Source organism: Bombus vancouverensis, chromosome 8, assembly GCF_051014615.1.
Source record: "Bombus vancouverensis nearcticus chromosome 8, iyBomVanc1_principal, whole genome shotgun sequence".
NCBI classification, from domain to species: domain Eukaryota; kingdom Metazoa; phylum Arthropoda; class Insecta; order Hymenoptera; family Apidae; genus Bombus; species Bombus vancouverensis.
This window is the reverse complement of record NC_134918.1, coordinates 14412667-14432000: the sequence shown is the minus strand read 5'-3', so window position 1 is coordinate 14432000 and position 19334 is coordinate 14412667. Positions and strand designations below refer to the sequence as shown.

Here is a 19334-nt window from a genome sequence, read left to right as displayed (position 1 = left end):
ATATCCGGTTTGAAATGGAAAGTTCTTGTGACTTTCGAGATGAACATTTCTCCGTATGAAAAATTCCAATTCGAAAGAGAAAAACAGACGTAAAAAAGATTTTATTACGTCGCGGATTAGCGGATTAGGAATGCGGATCGAAGACCGTACAGCTGGCCCGGCAAAGGTTAAATATCACGTCGAATTCATTGGAATTCCAGAGGAAATGTCCGGAGTCGAGCATCAGAGATTTAATCTCGCTACTGTTCGGTAAACGGCCTTGTCAGGAATGCCGTAAAACCGCTCGTCAAAACGAGGGACTAGGATAGCTGCAACTGACCCGCGCAATTTATGTATGTGGCTTTCGCGCGCTAAACCTCTGAACGAAGAAACGAAAAGAGAAGAACCGGGACAAGAATCATGTTTGAAGCGCTTTAGGTTCCATTCGTCTGATTATGAGAATTTACAACAATCACGCCAACGATATTTAATCGTAGCAGTGTGACTACGTTTGGAAATTCTTCTTCGTTTCGCGTGATGGTTTCATTAATCATGCGAAGCAACGTTTACACGGTTAATGGTCGATCGTGTGCGAGGTCTGTCATTTGTCTCGGTTCGTCCCACAGTTTGTCTCGTCCCGCAGATTATGCTACGGCTGTCTCGTAATGCCTGACTTATACTCCCATTCGTCGTAGTCTCGCGGCGGCAATAAAAATACCGAAAGTCGCGTGCATAAATCCACGGTGGTATATCAATATTATGACTCGTGGAAATAACCGCCGTCTGACAATGTAATTTTCCCGATTCCCACCGTCCTTGAGTAATAGTTTGCGTGCAACCTGTTTTATTCGCCGTATTTGAAACCTCACGTTCGAACCTACCAATTTTGAAGAACACTGCAATAATTAATTTCTTGTAACTTTAACGCCGTAGAAGATTTATCATCGACGGATAAATACAGTGGCTGCAAAATTTATTTGCGCATATCGTTATTTTCCAATGTGTCCTTTTATCAGATTCCATATTTCATCTCCACGGTATCAAATTTTTGTAATTATATGTAAGTACTTTAAGTAAGTAACAATAACTGATACAAAATTTAATATACCTGGACCAAAGTAATTAGGTACCAATTGGCTGCGTAAGATGTATTAGTTATTTAGAATTATATAATGGATACAATTGTGTGCAAATATTTTTTCTGTCGCCACTGTACGTATTCAAAGCTAAAAAGAAGAAGAGAATTCAAAGATACAAATTTCTGAATAGAGTAATATTAGGTTGTCCAAAAAGTGTTTTTGTTTTGTAGACGCATCTTTTACAACGATGCATCTTTATACAAAGATGAAACCTAATCTATCGAACGTTGAACAAAATGGATCATACGTAATTCAATAAAATATATGTCGGAGATGAAAGGACATCGGGGCTTCCCTTTTGGAATGTTGGAAAAAACCCCAATACCCTAGTCGAGACTTTTACTATAGCTACATTTCAGTAATAAAACTAAGAAATAGTTTTAATATTCTAATCCGATTTTATGATGATGGGCTTGGGCTCGAAGTGACATAACGTGTCACTGAACGTAGCTACGGTCACGGGAGGGGCGTGTACCTGACAGAGGTATGGAATAATTATATAGCTCTCCTTAACAACAAAGATTGACCCGGGGGTGGGGAGAAGAATATATAAGAGCAGTTCCACTTGGACTGCAAGTTAGTTCATTCAGATAAGTTTTACTTGTACGTTGAGTCATACGTGTATCACATCGCATTCGTCATCCCGTTGATCGTGGATTCGTTATCGAACCTGAATTCATTGTCATCGATATCTCGACCATTCAATCGCAGCTACTACTTGTAGCCTCTTGTAATAACCACATTTGTACCAATAAATATCAGCTATAACCGCGATGGTAAACCTTCGAGCGAAGGTTCGTTAAACGCCCAAAATTCCAACCTTAACCCGACATATATAAAATAAATAAAATGGAAAATGTTGCACATCCATTATTTCCTTATAAAACGAAAGAAACTTTTCGGACGACCTAATACATAGAGAGAATCAACGATGAAGACCGTTCAGCAACAATTCCTAGATAGATAGACGCAATTCATAGGAAGACAGCGTTAACTAATCAGCAAGGCGCTGAATTAATTGGGTCGAATCGGTCGTTAGAGCGGAGAAGCAAACGATGTTTCGCGTTGTCAGCGTCGTACGCGATTGCGGTTTGGTTTACGACATGACCAGGACGAGTGGCAACATTTCATAGGGCGAGGAGATGGTCCTTGTTCACGGCACCGGTCCCACGTGGCAAACATTTGAGTTGGCAACGTCTAGTCAGTTGAGGTAGGTCAGGGATTGTTGTTTGTTCGGAACAATCCGCCTCGATCCATTTTATCGTGAACGTTCGCGCAAGATAGATGAAAGGGGTACAATGCCCTGTAAGTTTTACGTGAAACAACTATTCATCCCTCAGGCGAGTTTCAACATTTGTTGATGTTACAATTAGATACACGAACTACTGAACTTTGACTCGTTCAATGAGGATTGCAGAAAATATCGCAACTACGGTATATTTAATTTAACATGCTCTACTTATTCATCTAATCTGTTTATATTTCCTCGAATACAAACATCCTTCGCCTTATAAAAAGACAATTTTTTTTTACAAAGAAATCATATACGTCGAATAATAACACATTAATTTATTGTTAATCATCTTTACATAGGACGTGTAAATTTTGCAATTAAGTCTTGTAATATTTTATTTTAGTAAAAATAGCCCTTCTATAAGGTGTACCGAAATTTTTCTAGATGAGTGGTCAATATGACTGCATTAGAAATAAAAGAAGTACGATTTTCTCAGCTTATTTTGTTTTATTTTCGTTAGTAATCAAGCCTAAAATCCACTTCATTCGACCCAAAAATTTTGGGATCCCTCACGCTTCGCCCTTACTTCCGAGATTTACTTCCAAACTTTTATTGCGTCGTTTGATTTATATCGACGATAACTCTGTCTTACGGTTACCCTTCGTCCCTTCCCACCCTTCCCTCGCCCTCTTCGAAATTCCCTTGACTTCACAAAAAGAACTCTAACAGGAACGAAAGGAACAGAAAGTATAAAAAAAGAAAGCGAAACTCCCTCTACCCACGAAAAGAACGAAGTTTCTCGTGTTTACCGCGAATCGCGTGCATTTGCGTGGCTCCTCCGTCCAACCCATAAATTCTTCAGCGGATCGTAATTCAACCTGTTCCGGGAAAGCTCGCGTCTCACTACTCGCACGCGCGTGATTGCACATATACAGTTGGACGTTGAATTCGTGTTGGCGGAATGTGCAGTGTTCACGCGTACACGGCCGAGCCCTGGTGAATTATGCAAATCAGAGGCAAACGATTTCGTCATGGAAGCACGTGGCCTAGTGGACGCGCGCATTATGGACGTCCCTCTGTTTGACCGCGACAATTATGGCGCGTTCGCACGTGAAAGCGAACCGCGGTCTCGCGTGCGCTCCGGTGGCGCTGTTAATCGCCCGCTTCCGGCTCGGAAATCGAAAATTTAGTTTTTCCAGACGCGTCTCGCCGGCCGAGCTGCGCGAATTTGTACCCGGCCGATAATCTCGTTAATCCGGATTCACAGAGCCTGCTCGAATTCGCGAAATTGCGCACGATTTCAACCCCTCTTTTGCTTCACCCTCCTCGTTTACAGCCACTGCAGACCGTTGGCAAACAAATTGGATCGCACTCGCTCGTGCCACTGTCTAATTTGCAGCTGCGACGCATTATCGTGGCTATCACGTGCCTGAAATGCTCGTTGTTACGCTCGAAACGATGACTCCACGGCCGAGCGTAATCGTTGATGCTCGATTAAGTGTGCACCGTCCGGTAATTTTGTCAGAACGATGTTGTATCGCCTCGTCGATCGGTTAGAATTTTGGCAAAAATTTTTTCTATCGCGTTGGAATTTACTCGTGGATGAAGAATAACCGTCGAGTGTGACGAGTTTTCCAACTAGGTGTTGCGTTTCGGGATCGTGCTCTGATCGATAACATTCAGTTTGTCGCACGTTGTAATTGACTAAGCTTTGCTCGGGTTTGATTGCTATGAATTAGTGTTTCGTTTTTGTAGCTTTATATTTTGTTTGTAGGAAGAACGTGTTCGTTATTTCGTCACGTAGATTTAAGAGAGATGGCGGAAAGAGGATTGCGAAAGGGAAGCGAGGTTCGACAGGGGCGGAATATAGCACTATTGGGGAAACCCTTGGTGACTTACGTAGCCGCCAATGCTTTGACCATACTCAGGTGTGTGGTTGTATGATGGAAAGAAAAGGAACCACGAGACATTTTTTGGGATGTTGAGAGTTCTATTGGTTTCGAAAACTTATTTCTGCGCCGTGATTTCTTCCTATATTAACATCATCCTACGTCGATTAACATTTACCAAACATTATGATAAAAAGTAGTATGTGTAAAGAAATACGTACTTACTAACGTGTAACGTTTCCACGCATTTAACGGCGGTACTTTCGATGTAAATCTCTTCGAAAATTCAAATGAAACACCCGAGATCGCTAAGGAGATGCCGATCACGGGGTAAAATCCTCGCGATCGGAGGGTGCCGAATCATTTCCAGCTCCCGAACCTTCTCTGCTGATTTCTATTTGCAAGCATTACGAGGATAACGCGCGGAAATCGAAGAATATCCTTGAAATAAAATCGAGAGGCCATGGTCGATTTTCTCCATAGCCCCGATTTCCTTCCCCTGTCCTTTCTTTTCTCACCCTCTGACCGACATCCGGGTGCCATAACGCCACGGAGAATTGCATCTGCTTAAGGCGCGTCACGGCCTGGCTTTCTCTACTTTCCCCATAATTCCGGCCGGAGAGGGTTGTGGCGGATGCTAGCAACGCTGCTTCCCTACGAATTTAAAATCTAATTTCGCATAATTTTTTAGAAGATCGCAGCCTGGATCTATCCCTCTGCTCTTCGACATCTTTCGCCACTCTCCGCGATATAATTTCTCGCGAGTTCCAGCAATTGCCTCCCTTTCTTCCCTCCTTCCCTTCTTTCAACCGCTATCTTCTCGACATCGTTGTATTTCACAGCCGCTGCTATTTTTCCCTCCCGGTGGAAGACACGTTTTTAGCAGCAGCTCTTATCGTGACACGAAATCGTCGACGTAATTCGGTGGCAGCTTGAACCGCTCGCAAATGAATAGCTTCTCCGTAATACAAAGATTATTTATGAGGTGTTAAAAATATAGACGACATTTATAAGATGTGATCCTAGACAATAAATTAAGGTAGAAATATCAGAGATATTATAATTATATAGAATATTATTAATTCACATATTATTAAAAAAATGCTTGAGGTTTACTTTGAAAAGCTTTAATGCGAAATTGATTGGCAATTTATTGAATTTAAAAATTTGCTTTTCTATAAAGGGCAGCGAATGTGATGCGTAAGTTAAAGAAAACAGAAAACGATGTTACACTGTTTTTCTTAAACATATCTTACAATTTACCATTACATACTTACGTCACCTTTTTGCGATGAATGAACATATGGAAGTCAATCATTTGTTTCTTCAGAATTAAATATTAATCGTATGTTTATGTAATGAAATGAAGAGATTAATGAAAACTGGATCAGTTTTGCTTGTAAAACATCTATACGGTATAAATAAAATATCTTCCATTTTTAACGTCCGATACACAAATATTTAGAAATTGCTATTCTACGAGTGAAGCAACCACTGAGAGTCAAGTGTGGATCGTAATCGCCGCGGAAAAACGGAAAAAGTAAACGTACAAGGATAGAGAGACAAGCAACGAAAGAACATTTCCAACTGGGAAGAGATTGGGTCACGTTTCACGAAGAGGGATCGAAATAAACGAGGTTTCGCAAGAAACGAGTGCGTGAGAACCGAACACGTACATCAACGAGAAAGGAAGAACTTTCGCCGTGGATCTGCGCGGAATCCTTCGGCTCTTAATTGGTCCACGAGGGTATCTCCCAGTCACGATGACGCACGAACTGTTGAACGAGCAAAGTTGATCGATTAGCGCGAACTTTCTCCACGGTCCAGTGCTCGCCGTCATCGATGACTCGAGACGGAGTGGTAGTCGATCGTTTTCATGGATCGCGAACCTCACCGCTATGAATATCGAGTGATTTACAGATGAATCTCCTCCGGAGAGCGATGTCGACGTTTATGATAATTTCACGATGCATACGTGATGTGATTTGACGTTCTGATGGAATTCAATGGAATTAATTTTGAATTATAATAAAATGGAATTAATGATTGTCGAAATGAAACGTCGTACGGTAAATACAATAAGGAAATAATTATATGCGTGATAATGATTTAACGTTATATTGATGTCATCCGCATTAGACAGATTGGGTTCCTCTCTGTGTTCCATTTATCTGAAATGTCATGCGCCCTATTGTCTTTCGCCTACTTAATAATGAATTGTTCATGTATTGCCTTGTGTATTACCAAAATGACCAATTTACCTGTAATTATGTTATACATTATACGTATCTACGTATCTCATCGATCTGGAAATTTTCCCTTCTACTTATGTTTTGTCCCAATTGGTTGACAAGTATTTAATTCATGTAGGTATGCGTCTTTTTCGTACCTGGCGTGCTGGTGGCCACAGAAGAGCATCTACGGGGGTGAAAGTAACGAAAGGTGAAATCGTATAATCCCAAAAATTTTCCAATGGCTATTATTTGGCAACCTTTCGGTCAGAGTGAAATCCTACTATCGAAAAGTCTAAGTATCGGCGTGCTGTTAATCCATATAGATTCTAACAACTGAACTCGATAATTCGAATGCCACTGGATTATAATTTACAACAAAAAGTTATTAATAACGTTACACGATACGCCTTTGGTATCGACGTGACGTGAAGACCAGCAGAGTATTAGTTTTCAAAGCGATGAGGAACAACGTGCAAATGAGCCTGTATTTATTTTACGTAGCAAAGGATGATGTTACCGGCGAATAAACTTGAAACAATTGAGTTAGCGTGACGGGGAGTGAACGTTGCAGAGAATAACCCCGGTCGTTAAGCAAAAACGGCAGGGCAAGAGTGGAAAAACACGGTATGTCCTCAGAGGGATGGACGTTGGAGCACGGAAGCGGCAGCTGTACGCGTTTTAAGTACTCGCACCGAGAAACGAAAAACGTGGCCAGGAAAGAGAACGTGGCGAAGGGTGGAGAACGGGTTGCGTGTAACTTTTTGATTTTGAAAGCGGTTTATGTATTATTCAGCGAAAAGTAAAACTGTCTTTCCACGGTATGGATTAGCTGGGCCAGTTTTGCGGAGGACCGGCCTCTGTTTCCGCGTGCTTCAAGAGGGAAAAATGAACGTTGCGAGAGTGCCGAGTGAGAACAATTAATTAGCATTAACCCTCCTGGAAATTTTCAATGGAACTGCCGTTCTGTGCGTTACTACCTCGTAGATGAAATATTATACTTCGGATAAAACTTTTTAGCCTCAATTTTAGACTCTGATCTTTCCTTAAGCAAGCATACACGGTTAGTGGATATTAATGGAAATGATAGTTAATATTAATTGATATAAATAAAAGAACAGTAATTGAAGATGAATGAGAAACGATTCTCTGAAGCGGTAACTTAATTCAGGTGTGAATTAAGTGACGCGACCTGATGAGTACCTACGTTTGTTCAATTTTAAGATCTTTATGATTGTAGATATCGAAATATGTGTTCGTAGCCACGTTATAGACATTTATACAGATTGTATTCATCGCAGATAAATATAGAACGAGTGTGATGCACAAACATGGAACTTATTTCAGTTTAAATGTAGCGTTATTATGCATTATTTCTTTAATTAAAAATTTCCAATTCGATAATTCTCCGTTATGAAATTATTCGAGTAAATTATTAGTGTGAACGCAGACAGGTGGATGGAAGGAAGAATATCCTACCTAAATCGTCGCAGCACTGTTGTATTGCATCCTGTAACGTCGTTATACTATAGCGCACTATGATTAATGGATGTAACGAGTTTGCAGCGTTTCCGACGATCAGCCAACCGTCGTCATTGGGCCAAGCGCAACAATGTGCCGCAACGATCCCCATCGAAACAACCGATACATTCGTCGATTAAATAGCTTACGCAAGTCTGACCCGATGTCCGCGCGCGGAGACGATTTCCGCGTGTCATCGTCGAGGAAATACACGCCATACGCGGCTCCAATTTAGGCTATTTCCAATTTCCATCGCATACTCACCTGTTATTGGTAGCGAGAAATACCCCACAACGTGGCAGAGAGGGGTTTCTCGTGTTTTCCAATTTGCTTTCAGCTAACAATTTCTGCATCTAATCTGACCGACGATCGATCGATTTATTTAACGCATGCACGCACGCACGCGTTCCTCCGAACTAATTTCATTTCAAATTTTCCGCACAATGTTTTATACATTTTGATCATTTCCTTACATACGACGATCTTGATAAGGAGAAACCATGCGGTTAGTATAATTACCGTTATGTGCATCGGCTATAAGAGAAGGGAATTTCGTTTTCTAAATCGTGTTTCTCACAGTCTCGACACGGTTCCACTTCCTGAAGCCGCGAGTGACTGTACCGAGAGACTCCAGGGAAAGTGGTCGATCGTACTATTAAAGACGATCGGAGAGTGAAGAGGAAAGTTAATTTATAAACCCGTTTTGCGATGCAGTAATACATGCACTTATCTCATGATTCATCTCTCTGAAGATGCATGGAGACGGTGCTCCAGCGAGATCGAGATTTAATACCTTACAACGGATTTTCTACTGGCGGAAAATAGATCAGAGATTTCTTATCGAGACGGAAAGGGTAGAAGAAATTGCAGTTGTATTATCGTTGCGAATGTCTTATCCCCATTTAATTCCTTTGTTTTTTTCTTTATCAATAACGAGCCTTCTCTTTTTTAATAGAAAGCTGTCAAAGATGTACAATTCTTACTATACCATACAAAATTCCTTTATCTTTTGACGAATTTCCCGAATAAGCATATATTTCGCATTAATATTACCACAATTTCCCTAGGAAACGTTAACGATACTAAGCATACGCGGGCTTCAAGTTTGTCGCGAGGCCAATAAGCAAGCGTACGAAACTCGATCGCGTAATTAACTCCAGCGTGGGTATTTCTTAACGCGACTATGCAAGAAAGGGTGAAAAACAGGGAGAGAACGGGGGCGTGGGAAGACAAGGAGAAACGGCGAAGAATGGAGAAACAGCTAGCAACTAAGCGACGGAAAGTTGAGCTCGTAGACGCGTCTTGCTCGAGAGCGGAAGAGGCGACGAGGTAAACAGAAGTGCAAACAACTTAAATGGAAAGCAAACACAATTATACCGTCGCCAGTAAGCCGGAGGATTAGTTTTCCAGGTGCAAACCACTGCATCTGAGAATGCGTGCATTTACTTTCCGGCACGCGCACCAATCGATTCGTTCGAACGAAAAAACGATGTATTTTTTTGGTTCTGTTACCCCTTGGGAGCTTCTCCTCCATTTCTTTCGATATAAAGTCACATCTAATACGTCGTGATCCTCTACTTGTCGCATAAGCGAGGTCAGAGAAATTCTATGACTCGAAATAAGATGAAAATTGAGAATAACGGAATTGCGTTGGGAGCCTCACTTTTGAGAAAATCGAATTTTCTTCTCGGTGTGTACCGATCTACGTGGAAAACGAAGTTGAACGGTTTTAATGCTGCAGAAGACAGGCCTGGTCTATTTAAAATGCACAGTTTCTATAACGGGAGGTCAAATTAATTGCTTCTTATACATTCTCAATGAGAAATTGTCATGTTTCCGCGTGTGCCCACGCTCAGCAGATTCGCACGACGCGACACCGCGTTGACGTTCTCATTAATATTTTTCCTCGTTTCGTCGTGCAAGCTCGGTGTAAACGCGCTGAATACACATACGCGTACGTATTTCGCCTACCACGTATGGTAATATCAATTCATAAAGTCCAGGCGTAACATGTGTATGCAGGAGACGTGCGTGTGTTGGCTCGCGAAAGGCTCAATTTACGATGCTCGTTCTCCTCGTTTTATCAGCGTTTCGTCGCATTATTCGCGCCAGCGCAGCATCTCGAACAAAATGGCGAATGACATTTTTCAATTTTCGCCAGCGCCGACGAAACGCACAAAGGAGGAACGGTAGAAGCGAATAAAACGCCTCTGTCGGCTTGCCTATTGCCTCCAACGTAGAATAGGAAACTTGCTGGTAGAAGCACATTTGCACAGCAGCCGCTTCAAAGCTGGCTGCCAAGTGTGCTTAGACCCGTCGCTTAGATGACGTTCCAAGCTTACGTGGAAACTGTAAAAAAATGCCGCTCTGTGGTCTCTATCTCTTTTGTGATAGTCATCCTCTTACGTCTTTTTGACGAGGGAACAATCTTTTTTCGAGTTCTGCGATTAGTTCCAAATGGATCGAGTTTCGGTTGTTTGTCACTCTGCGGTCTATCTTTTGCAGATCTGAGATGCAAATGATGGAATCGAAGTTCTGTCGAAGCTCCTCGTTGAATTACAAACTTTTACGGATATTCCAGTTTTCTACTAATGACGTATCACGAATGGCAAATTGGTCCTGGTTATTCAAATTAATACTTTTTCTCAAGCAATTTTCTATTTCCCTTTTGACCAATAACTCTAGGTACATCTACGATTCCAACTCAATCTTATATCGCAAGCTAGATCTAGATCTTGAAAAATGTTATCGCATGCATTCGAAACATCGTCGACTTGCTTAGCGGCGCATAAATTCGCGAAAACTTGGCCTCTTCTTATCTGGAGTCTCTAGACCCTCGAAGATTCCACATCCGCAGAAGTCATCACCCAAAGAGCCCCTTGAACGAGATAAAAAAAAAATACGACGTACATCGAGTAATTCAAGTGACCAAAAACGTCTTCGCTTTTCTTCATCGTTGTTTCTCTTTCTACCTTCTGTTCTACTAAAACAACTATTCCCCAGTAACTCCTTAATTACCCGTAGTTTCTAACAGAGAGCCCGCGCTTTAACGACTTTTCTTGGTGGATCGGGTCTTTTTGCACTTTTTGTCCCTTTTCGAACAGAAGGTCGTCATGGTTTCATTCGAATTAATCTGCCGTCCAAACGTTTTAATCGCCGCCATAAATAGATGCGGCCGAAAATAGATACGGTAGGTTCGAAATGGGAATCAATATTGTAAATTCAATATTGCTATTCACGATGGTTTTATTAATTATGGAGCATCGCCGTCGTTAATCGTGCAATACACTGGATTACGAAGGATCGTTAATAACGTGTAATTGTATCGATCTAGCCTGTTTATTCGCAATCGATTCTATATCCGCTAGTAACGCGATGAAAAAACCTTTTGTGCTTGACATGTACAAAAAAAAATAAATAAAAAAGAAAAAAAATTCGCTGTAATTTCAGACTTTTTCGTGTCGAAGAAACAATAACAATCTAGTACAGTCAGCTATTCAAAATGCTTGATATTCGGATAAAAAAACGAGGGTATTTATGGAAAAGTGAAAAGAGAATCGGGAACAAAGCTTGTCATAATGAATCTGCCCTCGGTGTTCACGTTCGACAATATGAAACGTCACGTGGCCGCTCGTAAATTTTATTAGGCAGAACTCGATACGAATATAACGACGGGTGAAACAATGGGAACCGTTCATCGCGGTGAACGAAATTAACTTTCCAGCATGGTTCGCGAACAGGGAGGATGAGCAAAACGATCGTCGATGGTCTGACGAAGAAGTCACCCTGCCACGACAAAAGAGCGCAATTTCGCGTCAGCAGGTGGAACGATAAAAAAAGAAAAAAATGAGAATCCAAAGAACCGAAGAGCTACCGCTATACACCGGGATCTCCTTTTGCCGGTTAATAAACTTTACGACCTCGTCGTGCTTTTCGTGTTTCATTATTCTGTCCTTGGGGAGTAGGTACGTCCTGGGATTATTATCATTTCTCTTCTCCTCCGCTTCGAAAAATTGCCTTCTTCGTAAAAAGGACATCCTTGTTTTTCGAAAAAAAAGGACTATCCTTTTTGCAAAAATGTCGCTTCTTTCATCCAGAATTCGATGGGTCGAAAGGTAGCTAGGGTGATCAACTTTTACCCTACTTTACGATCAAATGACCGTGGGCGACTGTATGCAAGTTTGCTGGTGTGGAACTGTCCGGAGTCCGGAGGGAGAAGAAAAAGCGACGCATAATCGACTGCAAAAGGTGCACGTAAAAATAACATCGATGCTCGCGTTGCATACGAAGTGGCGGTGATCAGGTAGCGGAGGAGGATAAGAGGTCGCAGCTCGCTTTTTAAAGCTGTGGATTCTTTTGTTGCCACCCTGAGGCTGTGCACTGGGAATGCACACTTAATCTCGTATATCAGAAAGGAGAAGATTCAATGACCCATTCTATGGAAACTGGGATACTAGTGCGCGTCTTTATTCTCATTTTTTTTTATTCTCGCATAAATATACTGTCTTACTAAAATTGTAACTGTTTGTAATTAATTAGGACTATTTACTTCTATCTCGTTAAGAAAATTCTTATTAACTATCCGCTGAACAATATTTTTGAAACGATATTGTATGTCAATGTTAAAGATAATGAGAATAACGACGATCCCAACGAGATATAATTAAACAATTATAATTTATTCATTGAATCTCTAAAGAATATTCTGGAAATAACCCCACGCGTCAATATCAAGGATTATGAGACTGATGAAACCCTAATCCGATACAATTAAATAATCGTAATTTGATTTTTCTGAACAATCCAACTATATACACGTCGATGATGACAATGAGGAAGATTTTAACAAACTACAATTAAATAACCACGATTAACATTAAATACAAACGCATAATGTACATATTCGATTCGATTCGACAAATCGATCATTGGATCTCGAAGGAGGAATTTCCAAAACGAGGTTAACCACGTGCAAGCCAATTTTGTTCAATTAAGAGGCAACCACGCTGGAATATCTGCTGGCTCTCGAAATCGATCAGCGTTCAATTCGATATCCTAAATCCACGAACCACTTGAACCGTCAACAATCGCCGAATCCGCGACCGCGTTCCGTCGTTATTGTACGCTATTATATTTCACAATAACCGTACCTTCTCTAGCTCCGAGAATCCGAGGAAAATAATGGCCCTCGACAGACGGAGAGAGAGAGAGAAAGAGAGACAGACAGACAGACAGAGATGAAAAAAGCATACGGGCGAATCTCACGGGTGCACGAGAGATTCGCGTATCATCATTGGAAGGAGTTCCCATCGTGGCCGATATCGCGGAACGACCAGTTTCCTAGAGCGTCCCCCGCGTTTTCCGACCGAGAGAAATCAGTTTGCCCGCGATCCCCAAGCCTTATCGAACGGAGTACGAGCGTGCTCTCTGTTCCGGAGTGAGCAGCAATGTTATTCCTCCGGCACACGCTATTGGAGTCTCTGCAACCTCGTAAGTTTATACGTACGTGTGTCGATGTTTAGTACCGCTCGCAACGTGGCTTTATTGCGACCGCCACGTGTACAAGATACCATCTTTTACGAGGCTTCTTGCATGTTTGCTCCTGGCCATGCCACGTAAAATTGATGTTCCGAGTTTTCGGGAAAAGTAAAGGGAACTCCGTTCAAGGAGATGTGTTTTGGGGTAGACGGTTTTTAGGGGTTCACGTTTTGGTTTGATAATATCGGCTGTAACTATGGTCTATCATGTACGCATATGTATTGTTTATATGGATGAAATTCAATGAACGTATTATGTACATGTCGATACAACTTAAAGGGCTACTTGGAATTGTAGCGTGTACCCTACACTCCGAAGATTGTCAGCTATCGTAAACAGTAACTGGAGAGTATGAACGTATCACGAGCAGATTCTGTCGGTCGAGTACATCGTGCAAGACATCCTCCTTAGTCACGTCTTCGAGTATCTGACACGATCCACTCCTCAGCCATCGATAAGAGAGAATTACTTAGTGTTTGCGAAATGCTGTATCTCTGTCGTAACACGAGAAATTTGTCGTTTTGCCAGATATTTTTAAACGCTTCTAATGGAAAACTTTTTACAATGCATATAATATAGGTTCATAAAACATGTCTACAAGTGTTTGAATAACTTTCTCAGTCTATTTACCTCGAAGTGTAATTGAAATGTAGGCTAAATGGCGCGTAATTAACTCGTGCAAGTAGTATAAGACGAGTTGGTTCAGACGCGAGCAAATGTCACTGATCGATCAAGCGGATTCCTCGATTGGACGATCAATATCTTCGGAGGTTTGCGACGTGATCACGTTCGTAAAAGAAAAAGGATGGACGGGGATCAATTCTGGGAAGAAGAACTCTGAGAGAAACGAGGACTAGAGAAATGGAATGGGTACACGAGACCGAGCGAAATGAAAATCCAAGTCCTCCGATGTTTTATGCAACAAAGGACACCTCCGAGGGGCAACTCGAAAACTCCTTGTCCGAATATTGATTCACTACGGTGCGAAACTTTTTGCGGCTTCTGAAAAAAAAATATTCTGTACCGTCTTTTATGAGATATTCTTCCGGATTATCGCCCGGGTAACTTACCATCGACGCTTGAATATTTCATCGAGTTACTTTGGGGTCTTGCCACGATAGCCAGACAAACGAGAGCAAACGAAGAGAAACGAGAAATGTATAGTAATTTCAATGATATGACAAACCTATGAATTAAATAACATCTAGCGCTGTTTAATTCAGTGATAGTCTGTATTGCATGCAAAATTCATTAGAACAATTATTATGGTATATTAACTCATTTATTAATTATCTCATTGATATTAAAGATAACACGATCGCAGCAAATATTAATGCATATCACACATACGGATAACAAGATGAGAGTTCCAGCGAAAAGGTAGCAGCGATAAAAGAAGACAGAACACCTCTAAAATAGTTGTAGGAAGCAAAACAAGAAAAATAGAAAGCAATGCAAACGCTAAAAGGAATTTGAGCGATAAAACAGCTACCGCAACAACTGCAGAAAGAATACCAATGTTGGAAACCAGAACTAAGGACTGAACCACAAATAAGGTATATTTCATTCCTTCATTTCAACCACTTTGGTTGAAGTTTCGAATCCTTATCTTCAAAGCTCCTTTCGATTCTCTCGTTCTCTATCATTTTCTAAACTTTGACGTTCAATCAATTTTACGACCTTTGAACTTTCGTGTTAGTGTCACTTCAACTTAGTTTGCGAATAATTACCGGATATCGAGCGAGTTTCTCCTCCATGGATTCACTTTTTAACGTTTCTAAAGTTTCCAAGAAGAATGTTAATTTTATTATTTGAAAGAATCAATCAAGAATTGGAAAAGTCGAAAAGTCGAGAATTAATTTAAATTTCCCGTAAATGCGTAAACGCACATAATTTAATTGCAATACCGATAACAAAAATTCGCTATAATTGCAACTTGCCATCATAGCTACTAGACTGGGAATTTTTATGCATTCATAGGTAATGTGAAAGTTCAAACATCCACAGAATGCATATAATATGCAAGAATATAGGTGTAAAATATCTAAAGCACAGTACTCTCTATAATACCTAATAAGTAAAACAATTTTCTACCTCGATTCCATTGTTTTAATTATATTCGTAGAAATATGAATTTGCAGAAATATTCTCAGTTTAGTAATTACAATCTGAAAATCAACAGCGAAATTTCAACTCTTAACTTAGTCCGCAGTATCTGGCACTGGCAAAGTTTTCAATGGTGTTGTTAAAATCGAAGGTTAGAAGTAAGGAACGTGGCGGAACGACGGAGTTTCTACCGCGATTTCCGGCCACGATGTCTCCGGGTCGCGTTGACATGTTTAATGCAACGGCTGGTGTGCATTCAGCCGCATAAATATTTAAGTTCCAACGTTGCGTATAAGTGATACAACTATTCCATTATCGGAAACAGCCGGTCGCGCGGTCTAAGGAACATCGAGACAAGAATCGCGAGCAAGGAGATGAAACGCCACGTGTGAATAATTCATGAGGGAGTCGGGTACTTTTTGAACTTGCTACGATGATACTTATAACAGTGTTTCTTCTTTAATTATAATCGCCAGAGGAAATGGAAAATCATGACAAAAGAATAGTATTCCCGCTAGCAAATCACTGAAGAGAAAGGGACAGGTGTTAAGAGAAATATTATCTTTCGACTATTAACTCGTGAAAATAGGACTCAGTGACTGAAACTTATAGCTCAATTCAGAAGTTCGTCACTGTATCGTCTTTTATTTATCGATATTTTTCATTTCGCTATTGTAAAATGAATTTAAATCAACGCTGTTAAATTAACACGCATTTCACTACGCGTTTAGTGGTGGCTAGAATTTTTTTTTCGTTTAACAAATTCTTCAATATGAAAATAAATTGAGACAATCAGTATTTAGATTGGAATTTTATGCATATCGATTTTCTGAAAAGATTAAAAGTTTCTTTAATCGTTGGAATGGATTCTTTTATGACAGTTATCCAAGTTTGCAGAGAAAACGTAATTTGGAAGATACAATTTTGAGAGAAGCGATCTTCGATCTTTCTGCAAGATTGTGCGAAGTCAAAGCACGAGAGTCTGCTGATAACAGTAATAGTGGAAATCTATGCAGCAGTTCAGTTCGTAGATATTTTCAATGAAGTTGTGCGACATTTACATAACATTCGGGCCATCGGATTTTCAGCAATCGACGTTTGCTAAATGTTACAAACGGCGTCCGAATGCAAATCAGGTTTAAACAACAATTCTCCTTGCAGCTCGTGTTGTAACGAATATTAACGGGTTCGCAATTTCGCACATTGCGTTCGACATTCTTTACGAGTCTGGTCTTCGTGTATTTCCATTCGTTTTATTGCAATCCCGTAACATTCGTTCGTTTCCCCGAACAAATCTATCGAATTTTAACACACGTGTTACTCATAGTCGATACCTTTGAGAACGTAATTTTTCTCGCATATATTAGAACTTAAAATTTCGTTATTTCTGTATCGTCCCGTAGTTTATAGAAGCAAGAAGTAAGTTAAACGATCAAAAGCTTTCCACTTTTCTCAATAAAAAGCTTCTGTATCACGTTAGGTATTCAATCTTCAACCACGAATACGTTTCCACAGAGCTTCGCAAAATACACTACGATTTTGATAAAATCTTCGTTCAGAACTTGGTTACTTTTATAACTCTCTGTAATTCAGAGAAGCATACATAGCGAAATCATGCAAAGTTTCTCACTTTTCTTACCGAAAGATCTTCATGCGAAACCAAATATTCCAATCTTCAAGATAGAGATCGTAGAAATATTTCTAGAGGCTCATCAAATGCAGTAAGAGCTGGTCGAAATCTTCATCGGACCGGTTTCGATCGGTCTGCTAAATGGTTCGCGGTCCCGGAGTACTTGTTGAACGCGTCTGTTCGCGTGAAACAGGATACGGTCGAGCGTAGGTGGAACGTCCAGGAAATTAGATCAGGTTGGAAGATTGAAGGGTCCTCCTGCTTCGACGGAGACAGTCGGAAAGGCTTGTGCCGCCGGAAAATGCATTCCGAACAGAAGGGGAGAGCGATTCGATTTGAAAGTGGTATCGATCGTGACACGTCCCGAACGAAATAGGCTCTCGCTCGCGTGTCTCTTCCTTTCAATGATACGCAGACCGGCATCAAAACCGATTTCGAAAGCGTTTCAATTAATAAAATGCATCGTAAATTCAGCGGCGCAGCGGTACAAACAACACGAAGGGAGGAAGCTTTATTTCCGTGCAAACAGCGAATAAATTACGAGTCCATAAAAGTAGCCAGACCCTACCGAAATTAGATTGCTTCCATTAACCATTGATTACCCAGCGGCTGAATGGACAACGATCCCGGCTTCAAATTTATTTCCGACGTCGCTCGATAATTAATTCGTTCCGTTCCGCGTGAAATTTCACGAGCAACGCGCGTTCGCCCATCTACTGCCTCTTTCCGTTATTCGTTCTCTCCTCTGTAAACAGCGGAAAACCGACTCGTTTTACATCGTGATTTTCATGGACAAGGCGAAAGGAGAGACGAGAATTTCGAGAAGGTACGTTTTTATTAGCACGGGACAGGCACAGCCTGTAGTAACCAGGCAATACCATTAACCCTGGTGGATCCCTAAACTTCGCGAACTCAATTCTCCCGTTGCCTCCTGGCATCGTGATTTCCAGGCCAGTTTCCGAGGTCTGATCAAGCCTGTAACTCGACTCGACTCGAGCTGGGGGGGAAAAAAAACAAGAAAAAAAAAAGACGCACTTTTCTCTCTTCTCTGACAGGGTTGCTTTAATTCATCGGAATAAAAAAACAGAGACAAAGATAAAATATTTACATTTTGCGTGTCGTTTCGTATGGAATAGGCGATTTTTAAAAATGCGAAACGTCGATGTTTCTCGATTAAAACCTCTCGGTTCCTTTCGACGAATCCCTCATCTTTAATTCATGTGTATCCCATGATACGTGGAAGCCCGAAAACGGCCGTATTTAATCGAAAGGGTCAACCGTTTCGTCGGTGCTCAGAGTAATAGAACCTAGAGCGCTTCCACGAAGGCAGAAGTTAAAAACGTGCGCGACGAATAACAACAATGTTGTCAATATGGAGATTCGATATATATACGGTACATGATTCACGGCACATGGCTTGATAGATACAACAAAATATCAAGGGAAATACAAGGTACAATGCAATCGTACGTTGATGTATGTTCGTCCTTCTCTAATCGATGATTCCTCTATGATTATTGCCGATTTTCTTGTTCCATGAAACGAATACGTATTCTTCCAGCTGGGATATTCCAACGATGGTTCTCCAAGGACACAGAAAAACGTGAAATTTTCAAGCGTGTCAATCGAAATTTCGTCGTAGAGATACAAATTTGTAATTTATTTCTTCATACAAATGGTGTTCGTATATTTAGGAGAATCTGTATAAAAAATAGAAAGACGGATATATTGAATGATCGAAAGTAACCGAATTCTGTAAAATTGAAAATATATTCTAAACTAATCGAATCATTGAAATTTAGGAATTGCATAATTAGGAGAACCTGTGTCTTCTAGAGAAGCCTTTCAATCGTCGTTTTCGTTGAGCATCGGCGGATCGAATGTAGAATCGCTTTCTGGATACGTCCATGAACTTCCAACGATCAGCCGCGATTTTCGCAATCACCTGTGACGGATAATTCCTATGGAGCTGTTCTCGAAGGATCCGATAGTAGTGTATAAAAGGATTGATCGATCGACAGGCCAAGTTTCTATTCCTTTTATTTTTTCTCGTTGGACGATCGTTCG

The 19334-nt window shown here is 40.8% G+C and overlaps 1 protein-coding gene across 1 annotated transcript in view; it reads right to left on the bottom strand.

The window, feature by feature from the left end:
* Positions 1–19334, bottom strand: part of Pgant2 (polypeptide N-acetylgalactosaminyltransferase 2) — a 200895-nt gene that overhangs the window by 26401 nt on the left and 155160 nt on the right. The window lies entirely within an intron of this gene.